This window comes from Rousettus aegyptiacus, unplaced genomic scaffold, assembly GCF_014176215.1.
Source record: "Rousettus aegyptiacus isolate mRouAeg1 unplaced genomic scaffold, mRouAeg1.p scaffold_m13_p_5, whole genome shotgun sequence".
In the NCBI taxonomy this organism is placed as follows: Eukaryota; Metazoa; Chordata; class Mammalia; order Chiroptera; family Pteropodidae; genus Rousettus; species Rousettus aegyptiacus.
In genome coordinates, this window is record NW_023416308.1 from 106,802,518 (window position 1) to 106,817,754 (window position 15,237).

The window sequence follows — 15,237 nt, forward strand, 5'->3', positions numbered from 1 at the left end:
AACTCTCATTACAAATGTCAATATCTTTGGATCCCAGATGCCCTAAGATTCATCTAAAAGAGTCTGTATTTCATAGGCGAGCATCAATAATATGGCACAATAATATCTCTATCTATTATCTATTGCATATAATGATAAATGTGCATTAGGCTCAAGGATCTGTAGGGTTCTGCTGATGTGGGCTGGGCTTGGCTGGGCTTGGCTGGCCTGGGCGGCACTCACTCATGCATCTGCAGCCAGTGTGGGATGTCTGGGTAGTTCTCTCTCGGCTGGACCCGCACATGTGTCTGGAGCTGGCTGGCTCTCCACTAATCCAGGATGGCCTTGCCTGAAATGACTGGGATGACTGAGCTCTGCTGCATAGATGGTATCCTCCCACAGGACGGACTGGATGAGGTCTCGTAGCAGGTGCAGAGGAGCAAGAAAGAGGAAGTGGAAATCGGCAGGTGCTTTTAGAAGTCGTGCTTGTGTCATGTCTGCTAACAACCTGCTAGTCAGAGTAAGCCGCGGTCAGAGGAAGGACACTAACAATGTACAGAGGGCGAGCATATAAGGAGGGGTAAGAAATTCGGCAGTAGGGAGAAGAGGAGGTATTATTAATGGCATTGATCTATCACAGTACCTATCACGTACTGTGTAATTACCATGAGCGATGCCTTGGGCCAGGTCCTTTATACATATGATTGTTGATACTCATGAGTATTATCATCCCAGCCTTGATTTAAAACCTCAGAGAAGTGCGGTAACTTGCCCGGGATCACACCGCTGATGAACAGCAGAGCTGAGATTTGAGTTCCAGGCGTGCTGACTGCAGTAAGCGATCTTTCCATGCCAGCACATGGCTTGGGTATAAATATTTTAATTCTAATTTTGAGGATGTATCGTACCATAACTGCTTAAATTTCTAACTTGAGCAGAAGATCAATGTAGAAGGTTTGAGCCTTTGTTGGTTTTGTTAGTGTGAACATTTTAAATATAAAAATTTTTAAATGATTAACCCCAAATAACAAGAATAACAGTAATAGTAATAAAAACTTATTATGTGATAAGCACTGTGCAAAGAACTTTCTACATATTATGCCTCATTTAGGCCTCACGATTACCTTACATATAGGTATTATTTCTCTCTTTATTTACAGATGAGCTAGGAGAGGCAGATCTGGGCTCTAACACAGGTAGGTGATGTCAGAGCTTACGCTTCTAACCGTCTTGCTAAATGGCTTCCTTCCTTTGTTATTAAGTAGAATGTATGTGTTTGGGGCCCACTTTGGGGACAGTCCACCTGGTCCCCGTGAGCCTCTCCCTCTCTGCCTTTACGAGACTCCCCTTTCCCTCTGGTGGTTGATCTTCCTGGGCGGGGATGAACCAAGCCTGAGGCGGGAATGATGGCGTGGATGCAGGGGCAGTTTCCAAAGATGCAGCAGGTATATTGTGCTGGAAAGGTAGGGGGTGGGGGCGGGGAGGGGGGAGGGGTCCTCCTCAAGGAGTGAAAAGGCACCGGCCACAGGGATCTGGCTTCCTGGCGGTGTAGCCTTCAAGATGGATGGCCATGGCCTTCAGGGCTGGACAGGCCTTTCTCAGGCCTTTGATGCTGAAAGCAGAACAAATGTGAGCCGGCCACCCGGCCCCAGCTGCCTCTCATTAGGGCCTGCTTCCTACAGCCCAGGACAAGGTGGACCCTCGAGGTAAGCCGGGGCAAATGCCAGATGTGTCTGCCACAGCTGGCTGCAAAACTTTGCTCTTGACTTCTCGCCCCCAGACCTACTTCCCAGCCCCCTACCCAACCACCGCTGGCTCTTCAAGCCAGAATCTGAAGTCCAAATCGGTCCTCCTTCCTGCTACCAACACTTTCCATCACACACGCAATCCATCAGCGAATCCCATCAGCTCTGCTTTCAAGATTTGTCTTCTGTCTAACCACTCTCCAACTCCAGTGGCATCATCTGATGCGGGCTGCATGCTGTCTCTCTCACAGATAGAGGACAAGAAAGGGCAGGGAAGGAAGGTGCTGGAAGGTCCAGGGGCTTGTGGCCAGCTCACAGCTTTTGAGAGGAGAGGTTTATTCTCTAGGAATTTTCAAGTTTTGATGTGAAGACTCAGACTCTTTCCCTAACTCTTCCTGAAGGAGTCCTGTAACCTTAGATGAGTCTCTGGTACGATGATGTGGCCCTCAGTTTACCCTTCTGTAAAATAAATCTGTATATGACCTCATTTAATTCTCCCAACAGCAGTGTAAAGTCAGTATTGTCTCGACCACAGGTGCTATTAGTAGCTTCATTTGTTAGAGGAGGAAACTGAGGCTGAGGTTGATGAAGTAATATGGCCAAGCTCTCCCAGCACGAGGAATGGCAGAGCTGGGATTTAAACCTGAGTCTCCCTAGCTCCTGATTCACCTTCTCGGCCACGGAAGCTGGGCCCATGACTGTCCACACCTGTAAAATGGGCAGGGGTCTGTAGAGATGGAGTCTTGAGGTGTTGGGTGCATCTGTTCAGTGTTAATTCCCTGGAGCCTTTCCAAAGGTGAAGTCCATCCAGATGTAAAGTGGGTAGAGAAGCACCCAACAAACACACTCCCACAGCAGACGATGCGCACATCGCGCGCCCTCTGCCCTGTGGCTCAGGCAGGGGAGAAATCCCGAAGCCACGCCAGCCACGCCCAGTGAGCTCTCCGCACACGCAACGACTGCCGCTCTCTCGGGGAGACGGAGAAGCAGCTGGGGCGACCTCTGAGGCTCTGTCAAGGCGGAGACATTCTCACGTGGACGTGGGTTCCATATTTTCAACCGTACAGCAGCTCTGGGTTTTAAAATAAGGAGTATAAGCAAGATCACACAAAATCAATATGGTTGGAGCGACATTTTAATCTACTATAAAACTGCTTTTAAACATTGCATATTTAAAGTCCCCTGGTACGGCTGACCTGTCACCTGAGAATAGCTATGACCTGCAGCTAGCCTGAGGGCTAAGACCCTCACACACGCATTCCAGGTTAGCCTCAGACACCTTCTGAGATAGACAGCAGCAGTCCTGTGACCATCCTGCAGAAAAGGAAACTGAGTTTCAGCGCCAGTAAACCAGGGAACCCACACTATCCACGGCACCGGGAGCGCGGCAGGCTAAGTGACATCTCAATGGACATGTTTTTCTATAACTTTCCTAACCCTTTGACACTTCCCACTTCTCTCCCGCAAACACTGTGCCTTTTGGCGTGAAGTACCTTTAGTTATTGTTCCTAAGGGGGTGTCAAAAGCAACTGAGAAAGAACAAAGACGCTGAAATTCTATAATTTGCTGTGATTTAGGTCAACAGTTGAGCCATTTGAGAAGAGGGTTTGTTTCAGGGATGGCAGAGTGTGGGGGAGGCTTTGTCTTGGAATGGGGCTCTGCCAGCGCTGTAGCCGAGTCTGGAGAAAGTGGGGAGAAACAGCTCCCTTTACGCTGGGACGTGCGTGAGCAGAAGGAAGCAGTACCTCCCTGCTTAGGGGGAGCCCAGGTGGGCCTGGAGCTCAGCCCTCTGTCCCAGCAAGGTGTGACAATGGCTGCACAAGGGGACCGTGCCAACCAATGTCTCTTGAGCAAGCAGGGCTTGGCTAGCTGTGTGGGGTCTCCCATGTGGCCCAGAGTGTGGCAGAGAGCTTCTAGGTGGGTGTCCAAGAACATCTCCCTACTGCCCCTGTGGCATTCAGGTCAGAAGACAGAAGTCAGAAGCCGGAAAGACAGTGGCCTCATTGGGGGCTTTGAGAACTCTGAGCTACGAGGGGTTGGCAAGGAGAGGCCAGAGGATTCCGAGTTGCCTCCATGGCCACCAGCATGAGGAGCTGACAGCTGAGAGCCACATCACAAGGCTGGGAGGATGGGCAGTGGCCCCAGACAGTCATCCCTGCCTCCCACTTTGGCCCAGTAAAAGCCTGAGAACCTCGATGCCATGAGTTTGTCTGCCCAGCTGTGATGAAGTTTTATTTCATTGGCAATGTGAGGGGTCCGGATAGAAATTTAAGGCTCGTCACAGAAAAATAAAGAAGTTAAATATATTTGCACACCTGAGTTTATAGCCTGTGAATCTTTTATCTGCCTCAGAGTTTCACCTCACAGTATGAGCTAGTTTCTGCTAGAATGTCCAGTTCTCTAGCCACCCACCCACCCTACACACCACACACACACACACACACACACACACACACACACACACACGAGAATCTCTCTCTGACTCTGTGATAAGCAGAAAATGGCCCCCAAATATGTCCAAGTCCTAACTCCTGGAACCCATGATATGTTACAGAATTAAGGGTTGTTTGGCAATAGGCAGCTCCCAAATTCTAGTTCCCATGGGGCAGGGCTGGAGCAAGATGTCACTTTCTGGGCCTCCTCAGTCTTCTCTGAGGCAAGGCCAGTTGCCCTCCACCGCCTGGCCAAGGGCGGGAGTGCTCCTGCCTGTGATGGCTCAGATGTGGCTGGGAGCAGGAAAGGGGGTGGAGAGGGGCCCACCGAAGGTAACAGAGTGTATCACACCTCGTAAAACCGTGCGAACTGGAGCGCAGAGAGGGACTGCCCTCGGCACTTTCATCTCCTGTCAATAAAGCATTATCGGCACTGAGCTGGGTTCTCGGCTCTTAATTCCAGATGTGGCCCAGGGCCCATCCCCAGCAGGGCCTCTTTTCCCCTGCCCTCTTCCCACCCAGGTCCTCGGGGTGATTCTGGGCCAGATAAAGGAGAGGGACTAAAGGCCTTTCAGAGTTGTGTCCTGGGGTCACAGGAGCCAGGCCAGTGCAGACAGGCTGGCGGAAGGTCATGGATACAGAGACTTCTGCCCCGTGAGGCAGGGAGGGAGCTGCTGGGGCCTCCAAGAGTCTTTCCCTGCTGAGATGGGTCTGGTGGAGCACACCCTGGACCGGGCGCTGGGAGGCCTGTACCCCAGGGATGTCCTTGACCTGGGCAGTGACCTTGGGCAAGTCAATTTTCTTTTCTGGCCTCAATAGTCTTGGTAAAATGAAACTTGCTTTAGTGTCTCTTGTTATTTAGTCATAACTATATATTAAGCTCACAGCGCATGCTGGTTTCTGTTTAGTCTTAGGAGATGTAGGATGACTCTCTACTCTTGTAAAGTACCCATTCTAGTGGGAAGAAGCGGTAAATCCCACGTCAACACGTAAAGAAGCAAAATACACAGACCGCGAGGAATGCTGGGTGAGAAAATGCTGGGCGAGAGGACACCTGAGGGGAAAGACCTTGGCTGGAAAGGTGGTCAGGATGCCCTCGCTGAAGAGGGATGGACCAGGTGGGAAGATGTAGGGGAAGAACATTCCAGGCAGAAGGAGTAGTGAGTGCAAAGTCTCCAGGAGGGAACAAGCTTGGAGCATTAGAGAAACAGAAAAGTGACTGTAGCTGGTGTGGAGCAAGCGAGAGGAAGAGGGTGGGGGATGAGGACTGTCCAGTGGTCGCGGTCAGGTGCATGGCAAAGAAGTCCCGTGATACCTAGCTTGGGGCTGGTATAGCACTACAGTGTTATGCCCCTGGCTCCTTCCAAACTGCTGCTCTACATTCTCATGACTTACTCTTCGTGGTCCAAGAAGGCTGTTTGAGCTCCAGGCATCAAGTCTACTCTCCAGTTCTCCAGAAAGAGAAAGAAAAACAAAGGGAAAGCAGCCTTGCTCCTGTTCTGGCCACTGCCCAGTTGTCAAACACAGCATTTCTGCTTACATCTTGTTAGCAGGAGCGCTGGGAAGCAGGCTCTTTATTCTAGACAGGTATGTACCCCACTAAGAATCAGGGGTTCCATTACTTGGGGGGAAGGGAAGAATAGGTGTTGAGGCAGACAAGTGGAGACTCTGCCAGCTGCCTACATGGTAGGGACCTTATTCATAGCTCTCCCCACCCCCTGTGGGTTCTATAATTTGAACCCACATCCAATGATAAACAAATTACTTACCCCTATAAGCCTAGTCTTCCACATTTCAGGAACTGGCACCACGATCCAGTCAGTTGCCCAAGACATAAATTTGACAACTCCTCCCAGACCCTCCTCAAAGACCCCCATCCCACATATCACCGAGGCCTGCCCGTTTGGCCCCCAAAATATATCCTGGATCCATCATCCATCCTCTCTTCTCCACTGCCACTGTCAAAGACCCATTTCTTTTTGTGTCCACTACGGTAGCCTCCAACCTGGTCTTCCTGCTTCCCCACCATCAATTTTCCACAGAGCAGCCATCGTTCTCAGTATAAAAGTCACTGGTCCTGTCTAAAGTCCTTCGGTGGCTTTCAGGAACCTGCGACAGCCAAGCTCGTATGTCCCCCCTGAGCTTCTCTCTGCCCCTTCTCTCCCTTCCTACCCACATCAGCCTTCTTTCAAACTCACCGAACATTCCACGCTCCTTCCAGTCACAGGGCCTTTGCACATGCAGTTCCCTCTACCAGGAGTGCGTCCCCTACCTCTTTCCTCATCTGATTAAATCCTATTTAATAGGGCCTTCCTACCATCCTACCCTAGACACATTATTTGCTTTTATACTGGCCTGCATATCTCACACATAATTATCACAATGGTAATTAATTAATTGTTTCGTATCTGCTATCCTGCCAGAATACCCACTCCCGGGGGCGTGTTCACAGGGAGAAGGGAAGAGGTTGTCCCAATAAACATTGGTTCAATGACTACATTGAACTTCTCTGTCAGTCCCTGCGCCAGCTCATGCCACTTGGTCCTGAAGCTGGAAATGCAAACATCTGGGAGTTGAGAAATGGTATGTGTTAATGGTGGGGCTCCATTCGTACGGGTAACTCACTACGTAATAAACCGTATGTCTCTTTAAAGGGCCTTCGTAGTTTCACAAAGTGCTGGGTTCTCAGCCACGCACATGTGGCAGACCCCATCTCTGAGTGTCAGCCACAGGATTAAACCTCACTGAGACCTCCAACAGACAGAATTTCAGCAAACAATAGAGGGAGGGGTGGTCAAGAACCTGGGAAGGGAAGGAAGGGTCTCAGCAGGGTTGGAAGGAAACCAGGGTGGTTTGTAGTGAGCTCAAAGAGGCAGGCAGCATCCGGGAGACCAGAAGACTTACCCACAAACAACATGTCTTTTCAGGCCTCTTTTGAGGAGCAAGTCTCTTGAACTTTTAGAGTATTTTTCACTGAAACTCATATTTGATGAGAGCGGTCAAAATGGGCTGCAGATCAGGAGAGCCAGCTGTGGACTCGCCCATGCCCCGTCCCATCGCAATACTGGGCACGCCGCTTCCACTCTCTGGGCCTGTCTCAGTCTCTCCATCTGGGAAAAGAGGGTTATTAAACTAGAAAATCCTGAGCATCCTTGCAATTAGCTATCATGATGATGAAATGACGAGCTCTTGGCTGTCTCTAAACAATGCAGGAGACTTATTTAGGTGTCAATCTATTCATCAGGCTAGGCTAGGCTGTGCTGTATTAACTGATAAGCCCTGATGTCTCTGTGGCTTAGCACAATAACAAAGTATGTCTGCTCGCATAAAGTCTGCTTTGTGTTAGCAGCGTAATCTGGAACATGTAGCCAGCAAGGTCCCGGGGCAGGGGAAAGAAGATTGAATAATGGACTCTGGCTCTCATGCTTCTCCCGGGAAGAGACACCTATAGTTTCCATTCACAGTCCGCTGGCTGGAGGAGCCCTGCGCCTCCATCCCTGCTGCAAGGGAGTCTGGGAGATGGGAAGAGCACTTGGAATATGTGATGGGTCCAACTGTGTCTGACACACTTCGCGATGTGTTGTTGGGATGATGAGCCTTTTTTGCAACACATAAGCATTGAACACCTTCCCAGGTGTGCCCTGAAGCTATGCTTCATCCCATACACTCTCCTTTGCTCACACTCACATGTGAGCTGACACTCAGAGACCCCAACTTCTCCTCCATACCCACCACACCTCAGCTGAGGATCCAGCTCCTCGGAAACACCTGGAATGCCTCTTTCCCAGTGGGAGACATGGAGCTGGCCACAGATGGTGTCTCACCAATCCTGGGGCATCCTTGGTATGAGTAAGGGGACATCTGTTCTCCTTTTGTCTGGAGCATGGTCAAAGTGAATGAGAAAAGAAGGCGGTCATTCAACCAGAGAGAAACATTTGAAATATTTAATTCGTTCTGTCTGTCATTCATTCTCCCACCACACAGCCCATCCGCCCATCAATTCAGTTATTCAAGAGTCATTTTGCACCAGACGCTGGATGATACTTTGGAGTACAGTGCCCCTAAAATGTGCAGAGTATTGTTGAGGGCACAAGAGCACAGTATTGGGGACTCGTCTTTGGGGAAAAAGTCTGACTGGCAGGCTGAGACTAATAATAAGAAAGCAATCATAGTGATGACGAGGATGTGAAAACAGCTGCGATTTCCCGAGTGGTTGTGTGCCAGGCACTGGGGTACTATGCTGAGTGCCTTACAGACATGATCGCCCTTGGGCCTCGGACAAATCTCAGTGGAACGAGAACCATTGTCCCTACTTCCTGGGTAACTCAGTGTCCAAAGCCAGCGTGGTGTTGGCGTCAGGAAAGCTGGCTGTGCCGGATCTGCTCAGGGATGGTGGTGGCGTCTCCCTGGGCCGGTCGTGTCATTTGATTGAGGCATTGTTCCTCATAGCGTAGCTTCTGAGCCTGGTTCTAGCCCTTGTCTGCTTAAATCAGCCACATTCGGGTTCTGTCGCTTGCTACCAGGAAATCTTGAGTAGTTGGCATCAACCAGAGGGGAAATGTCCCAGCAAAAATGGGGAGGGATTCAACAGTCCTCAGAGGTGCATCTCTTCCTTCCCTTCTGCCTCTGCCTGGGTCCAAGGTCACCTCGCCGCTCCCTGGATTACTAAGACGGCACCTAGGTGGTCTCCTTGGCTGCTCCTCACATTGCGCACACAGCCACCAGAGGGCGCTTTCCAACATGGAAACCGACCTTTCCGCCCTCACCTTCAAAGTGCAGTGATCTATCTGTAGGACAAAGGATCCCTCCTCTACCAGGCCCCGCAGGTCTTTCAGACGTGCCACAGCTGCTCGTGGCTGCAGCTCCTTCCTGCCTTCTCTTGGCCACCCCTGGACTGCTCTCCAAATGCATCATCGACCCCCAGCCTTGGAGCCTCTCTTCACTCTCCTTCCCAGTAAACAGTTTCTGAATGTTGAGCCCTGGGTCGGCCTTGTCAGCGTCCGGAGGGTCTAGCACAGTCCTGGTGCAGATTGAGCTCCCACTAAATGGTTGTCGAATGAACCGAATGAAGATGAGCTGGGCCTCTGAGTGGTCATCGCATTCAGATGTCTCAAACACGTGGCCCGTAGGTTGGGGCGCAGTCGACATGGCTTAAAATTCTGTTAGAACTAACTGTCATCATTTTTCAAAGTGTGAATTCCACATAAGAAGTATTTTTCCCGATTTCTCTTCAGTCAGCAGAAGAGCTAGCTGCTCCTGCCCCCTTCCCAGGTGCAACCCTGACAATCACCCGTTAGTCAGAGCCGAGCAGTGGCCACTTCTTACAATCAGGGCGAACGTTCTCCATTTTTCCACAGCTCTTACCCAGCCCACTTTCCTCACTGGTGTAAAATCTGTCCTGGGTTCCTGTAAGCTTGGACATTTCCGGTCTCTGATCCGTTTGAAACCTTATTTTGCCGGCGGACGTAGACGCCCTCCGAGGGGCTTGTGCAAGGCTGCACGGAGAGGCAAAGCCGGGCGGGGGCCACGGTCCCTGGGTGCTCGCTGGGCTCCGGCATCTGCCTCGCGTTCTCCACGCGCCCCTCCCGGTACTCGGGATTGGCCCTGCACCCACCCCACACGTGCTCGCAATCTCCGCTTTGGATTTGCCTTAAGCTCCTTTTGCTACAAGGTTGGGATGTTTTAGAGCCTCCTAAGTCTACATCAGCTCCTTCCAGTACCACCCCCATCGAGGTCCCTGGTGCCCCCGAGCCGGGCGTCCAGAGCCACATTCATCATGGACACTGGGCTGTCAGCACGGCCACGCGCCCCCTCAAAGGCCTAAATCCAGAATGGATTTATCCCAGGGGGACCTTGTTATGCTTTTATGCCTTCAATTCATTAGATTTTCTGTCAGCGGCATAAATCAGGGCCGGACCCTCTTCTTGCACACTCGGGAATATGGGGCGGACACACGGGGATCAGATACAAGAGGAACGGAGGGCTAGACGTGGCAGATGGTGCTTAAACCGCCCGCATATTTATTCTTTTATTTATTTATTTTAACCCAAAAGAGATCTCAGAGGGATCCTTAGGGGGACGGGGAGAGGGGAAGGATGGATGGGGAGACTGAGGCTGAAAGTGTCGCTTTCCCCACAATCCTACCAGATTGTCCCTAATCCCCCCAATTCCATAGTCAAACATTCTCCCCCTTTATTCTGCCTGGCCTAGCACACTGAAGGGGAGTCATCTTTCATTTTTTTTTTTGAAATCATGCTAAACCTCAGTAGCTCCCCCTTGCAATTATTACAAAATCCAAACTCCCTACCAGGGTCTTGCAGGCCCCCCAGGGGATAGCCCGTTCCTTCTCTGTCACCTCACCTTATGCCACCTCTTTCTTTGCTGGATAAGACGCAAATATGCTTTTCATGCATCCACTTATTCGTTTATTTATTTGAGAAATGTGTTAAGGAGCACCTGCTAGGGGCCAGATAGTTTTCTAAGCCCTCGGCGTGCAGTAGGGAGCAAGCAGATAAAAACAATTCTGCGTTTATGGAGTTTACATTTTAGTGCAAGAGAGGCGATGTTACAAATAAACGTGTATTACATGTCAGACTGGGACGAGAGCTATAGGAAGAAAGCAGAGTGAGGGATAGAGGGTGAACGGGGAGCCATTTCAGAGGGGGCGGCCCTAGGAGACCTCTTTGAGGCCCTGTCATTTGGGCAGAGACTAGAACGAAGCGAGGGAGTGAGTCGCTGGGAGGAAAGGAGGAAGAGTGCTCCAGGAGGACATGACCGTGGGAGCAAGGGCCCTGGGCCAGGAGTGTGCAAAGCGTGTTCAGGCAAGTGCGACAAGGCCCATGCTTCGGGCAAAGGATGAGTTGGGAGTGAAGACAGAAGAGGTGGCCGGAGCCAATTCGTACAGGGCCACGGTAGGGACTTTGGATGTGCCTAGCGTAGGACGGACCCTCTGAAGGTGTAAGCTGCGGAGTGGCACGCTCATCTGTACGCTTTAAAAGGGTTTCTCTGTGCGCTCTCTTCCCATGGCATGGACCACAGGAGGGCCTGTGTGGGTGCTGGGAGCGATCCAGGTGGGGCCTGAGCCGGGGCAGCAGAGACCGGAGAGGGAGGCGTGGGCGGGGGGGTTCTCGCACCAGGAGATTCGATACTTGAGCTTTTTACCGTAGGTATTTGTCTGGAGCACACACGGTGACATGACACCTTCCCTACATTTTTATATTATTATCACCTCCATCGAGCCAACCTTCTGTTCAGAAACCCTCATGGGCTTGGAATCTCATATTACACTCTCCCGGCCCCATTGTTTTGTGCATCTGAAAGAGTATGAGAGGGTCACGCCAGCGTGAAGTTGGGCTCGAGAGCAGAAATGCTTTGCTAAGGATGACGAATGTAATGGTAGGAATTTTTTCCCCTCATATCCCCGAACTCATTTCCATGTCGGGGCCTTCAACGCAGCCACTGCTTCTAGAATGTGGGGCCCCCTCCTCCTAGCACCTTCGCCCTTGGCCCAGAGCCACACCCCTCATCCTTTGGAGCAGGGATGTGTCCCCTCGAATTCATATGTTGAAGCATTAACCCCCAACGTGATTGTCTTTGAAGACAGAGCTTTTAGGAGGTAATTAAGGTTCAATGAGGTTGTAAGGATGGGATACCAATCTAACAGACAGGTTGCTTTATAAGAAGAGAAAGAAAGGACTAACTCCATCCATGGGCACATGAGCCATGTGAGGATACGGGGAGAAGGCGCCTGTCTGCAAGGCAGGACGAGAGCACTCGCCAGGAACCAAATGGCCAACACCTTGGTCTTGAACTTCTTAGCCTCTAGACCTGTGAGAAATAAATGTCTGTTGCTTAAGCCACCCAGTCTGTGGGACTTTGTTATGGGAGCCAAGCTAAGACAAGGGGTCTCCCAACTCTTTTGATCACGCACCTCTCCCCAGCGGTAAAAACACTGAGCACAGCCACACACCTGCACTACGTGTAGAGCTATTTATAAATGTCCTTCACGTACCACATACATAACATGAATCTACACATAAAACATCAGAGCAAACATTAGTGTCTTACTTTTAAGATTGAGAAATGTTGATCAATAGAAGCTCTGCTGTTTTCCTCACGTTCCCCGCTAGATCCTCTTGTCCACCCCGCTTCGGAGACGTTATTTTAGAATTCAACCTCTGTTCTTCAGGAAAGCCTCATCCGATCTACAACTCCTTCATTTACTCCCTGAACAAATATTCGTAAAGGCCCTGCTAGGGCCTGCGTGTGCATGGCCACGTCGAGTACACGTGGTTTTGCTCTGGAAGGCGACAGTTCGGTCTCGGCAGGCCTCCTTGCAATGCACTCTCCTCTGCGATTAGTTAAAATTAACTAAGTGTTTAGTTACCTCTTTATAAGATATCTGTCTTTCCTACCAGAGGACAGAGGAGGACGGAGGCCACGAGGACAGACGCGTGACTGTCCTCATTCATTGTCGCATCTTCTGTGCTTGGTTTACAGTAAGCACTCGATAAATAGTAAATGGAGTGATGAATGAATGAATGAATGAACGAATAAAAGGCGAATGACTGAGTGTACTCTCCCTTTTCTTTCCCTTTTCCTCAGGTCAGCGTTGCTATGGGAAAACGTCAAAGTAGTTCAAGGGCAGGCGGACCGGCCAGCGAGTGAGAGCCAGTGGGAGAGCTTTGCAAGCAGGGCCAGGTTAGCAGTGGTTTTATTACATCCCATTAGGCATATGGTCATGATTATAATAAGCGCGTGAGTTATGGCGAGTGACATGTTTCTTTAAAAAAAAAAGGAGAGAGAGAGGAGAGGAGAGAAAGAAACACAGCAAGTCTGCAGAAGCTGCCTGGCCAACTGGGCAGGACAATGGGCCTGGGAGTGTGACTGCTCTGCCCCCTGCCTTTTAACCCCTTCCCGTCCTGGGTCGGGCATGCAGGGAGACAGGGATGCCTGAGGGTCAGTCAGGGTCTGAGAGGCACCAGAGGACAAGGATGAGGTCCGCTGAACTTGGTGGCCCCAGTATCTGCGGCACAGGGCCTGGTTCAGAGCAGACATTTGTTGGGGGTGTGTGCAGAGGGAAGGAGGGCGGAGGAGGGAAAAGAGAAAGGAGAGGAGAAAAAAAGAGAGAGAGAGAGAGAGAGAGGGAGGGAGGGAAGAAGGAAGGAAGGAAGGAAGGAAGGAAGGAAGGAAGGAAGGAAGGAAGGAAGGAAATGGGCGAGGGAGGGAGGAGATTGGAGTTTCTTAATGCACATTAGTCATTCATTCATTCATTCATTCCTTCATTCAACGAGTGGGCTCCTTCCTGCACACAGCATGGTGTAGCAGGTAAGCCCCGGGCTGGGGTCGGGACAATTGGATCGGTTGCCCTCTGGTCTTTACCATGCACATTTGTGTGACCGTGGGTGAGCCCTTTTCCTTCTCTGTGTCTCATTTGAAGAGGAAGATGGCCATGCAAGTCTCTAAGGACTCTGACTTTACAGGGGCTGCAAGTCCCAGGGTGGGAAGGGGCTCAGAGACACTCGCCTTCTGCCCCGACCTTGGGAAGTTCCACACCCGGCCCTCAGCTGGTCAGTTCCTAAGAGATCATCTAAGCATCTCCCTTCTCGCCCATTTTGCAAGAGTGGAAACGGAGGCTTGAGCATCCATACTGCCTAACGATGAACTTAACAGATTTCCCCTACCCCTTTCTCTTCTTTCTTTTCTCCCCAAGGTCAAGGGAGATTATAACCAGAGAATCGAAGACACATGCACATTAAGCCACTCTTCTGTAATCGATGAGGCTTCCATATCTGGACAGCACCAGAGGACAAGGGCCCATGTCCCAAGACGCTCCACCTCGCCCTGACAGCCAGGCCATAGCTCTTGGCGTCGAGGCTGCCGATGAAGGATGTGGGAACTGGGCCACCAGGTGCTCAGGTGTCAGGAAGTGTTAGGCCCCATCTCTGCAAATGTGCCCAAGAGCCAGATTACCCGAAGACCTGCTCTTTAACTCACTCAGGTGGTTTCACACCTTCTTTCCAGATAAGGAGATGTGATTTGTTCAAAATCTCTCAGCGGCAGGTGGTGGAGCCAGGCTGGGATCCAGGTCTGCCCGATTCCAGAGCCAAGCCAAAGCTCGTGTCTTCCTCCTGAGGGCCTCTTCCTCTGCAGAGCGGGGGCCTGGCCTTGCCTCTGCCAGTGTGATGGTGGGCAAGTCGTGTCACCTCCGTAGCTCTCAACTGCCTCACCTGTCCCTGGGACCACGTCCAGAGAGCTGACAGGCGGGGTAATCAAAGCAGCCTCTGACCCAGAGCTGAGACCAGGGGCTTCGAGGGGCACCAAATTCCAGCTTCCAAGCCTTTCCCCCAGGGAAGGTGGTCTTTCTTATCCTGTGCTTTGCAAGATCTTATCTCGTGAACAAACTTCATTTTAAAGTAATAATTCGTTTCCCCTTCTTATGCTTCAGAGATACCTCCTCTGAGATGACAGCCGTGCCCACACTGGGCTGGGGGAATTCTAACCACCTCCAGGACGGAACGTTGTCTGTCCATCCAGGCTTCCCTGAGCAGGGGCTGTAAGGGCCTCGAAACTGGCAGGACGGTGGGATGACACCCGCTGCTGTCGCCCCTCTGAGGACCAAGGGCGGAGAGGCCCCCACTGGGGGCGGGGTGATGGTGAGGACGAATTCAGCCGCAGACATCCCGCGCCCCCGCGATTCCAGGGCCACCTCCTGGTCTCCGTTACTTGTCCCCATTCTGCAGACTTGGAGACTGCAACAGCTCCCCAAGGTCAAGAGCTGTGGAGAGGCAGGACGCCTGTGATTGTAGAATGTCTCCCCTGAACCCCACCCGGGGTCCCCTTCCCACACCTGCATCTGGAATCTGGAGATTGGGGTGTGGGTCCTGAGGTAGCTTGAGCCCTGCCTGGAGAACTTCCCAGTCTAGTTGGGACATGGAGGCGAACCAATGTGCGCAAACCTGCCGGGCAGCCACGCGAAGCCTCCACAAGGCCTTTCGTGATCTGGCCAAAGGTCGGCCCTGGTGTCTGCGGCAGAGGTAGGCAGCCAGGGTACCCCTGAGCTGAGGGGCTCCTCGCTCTCT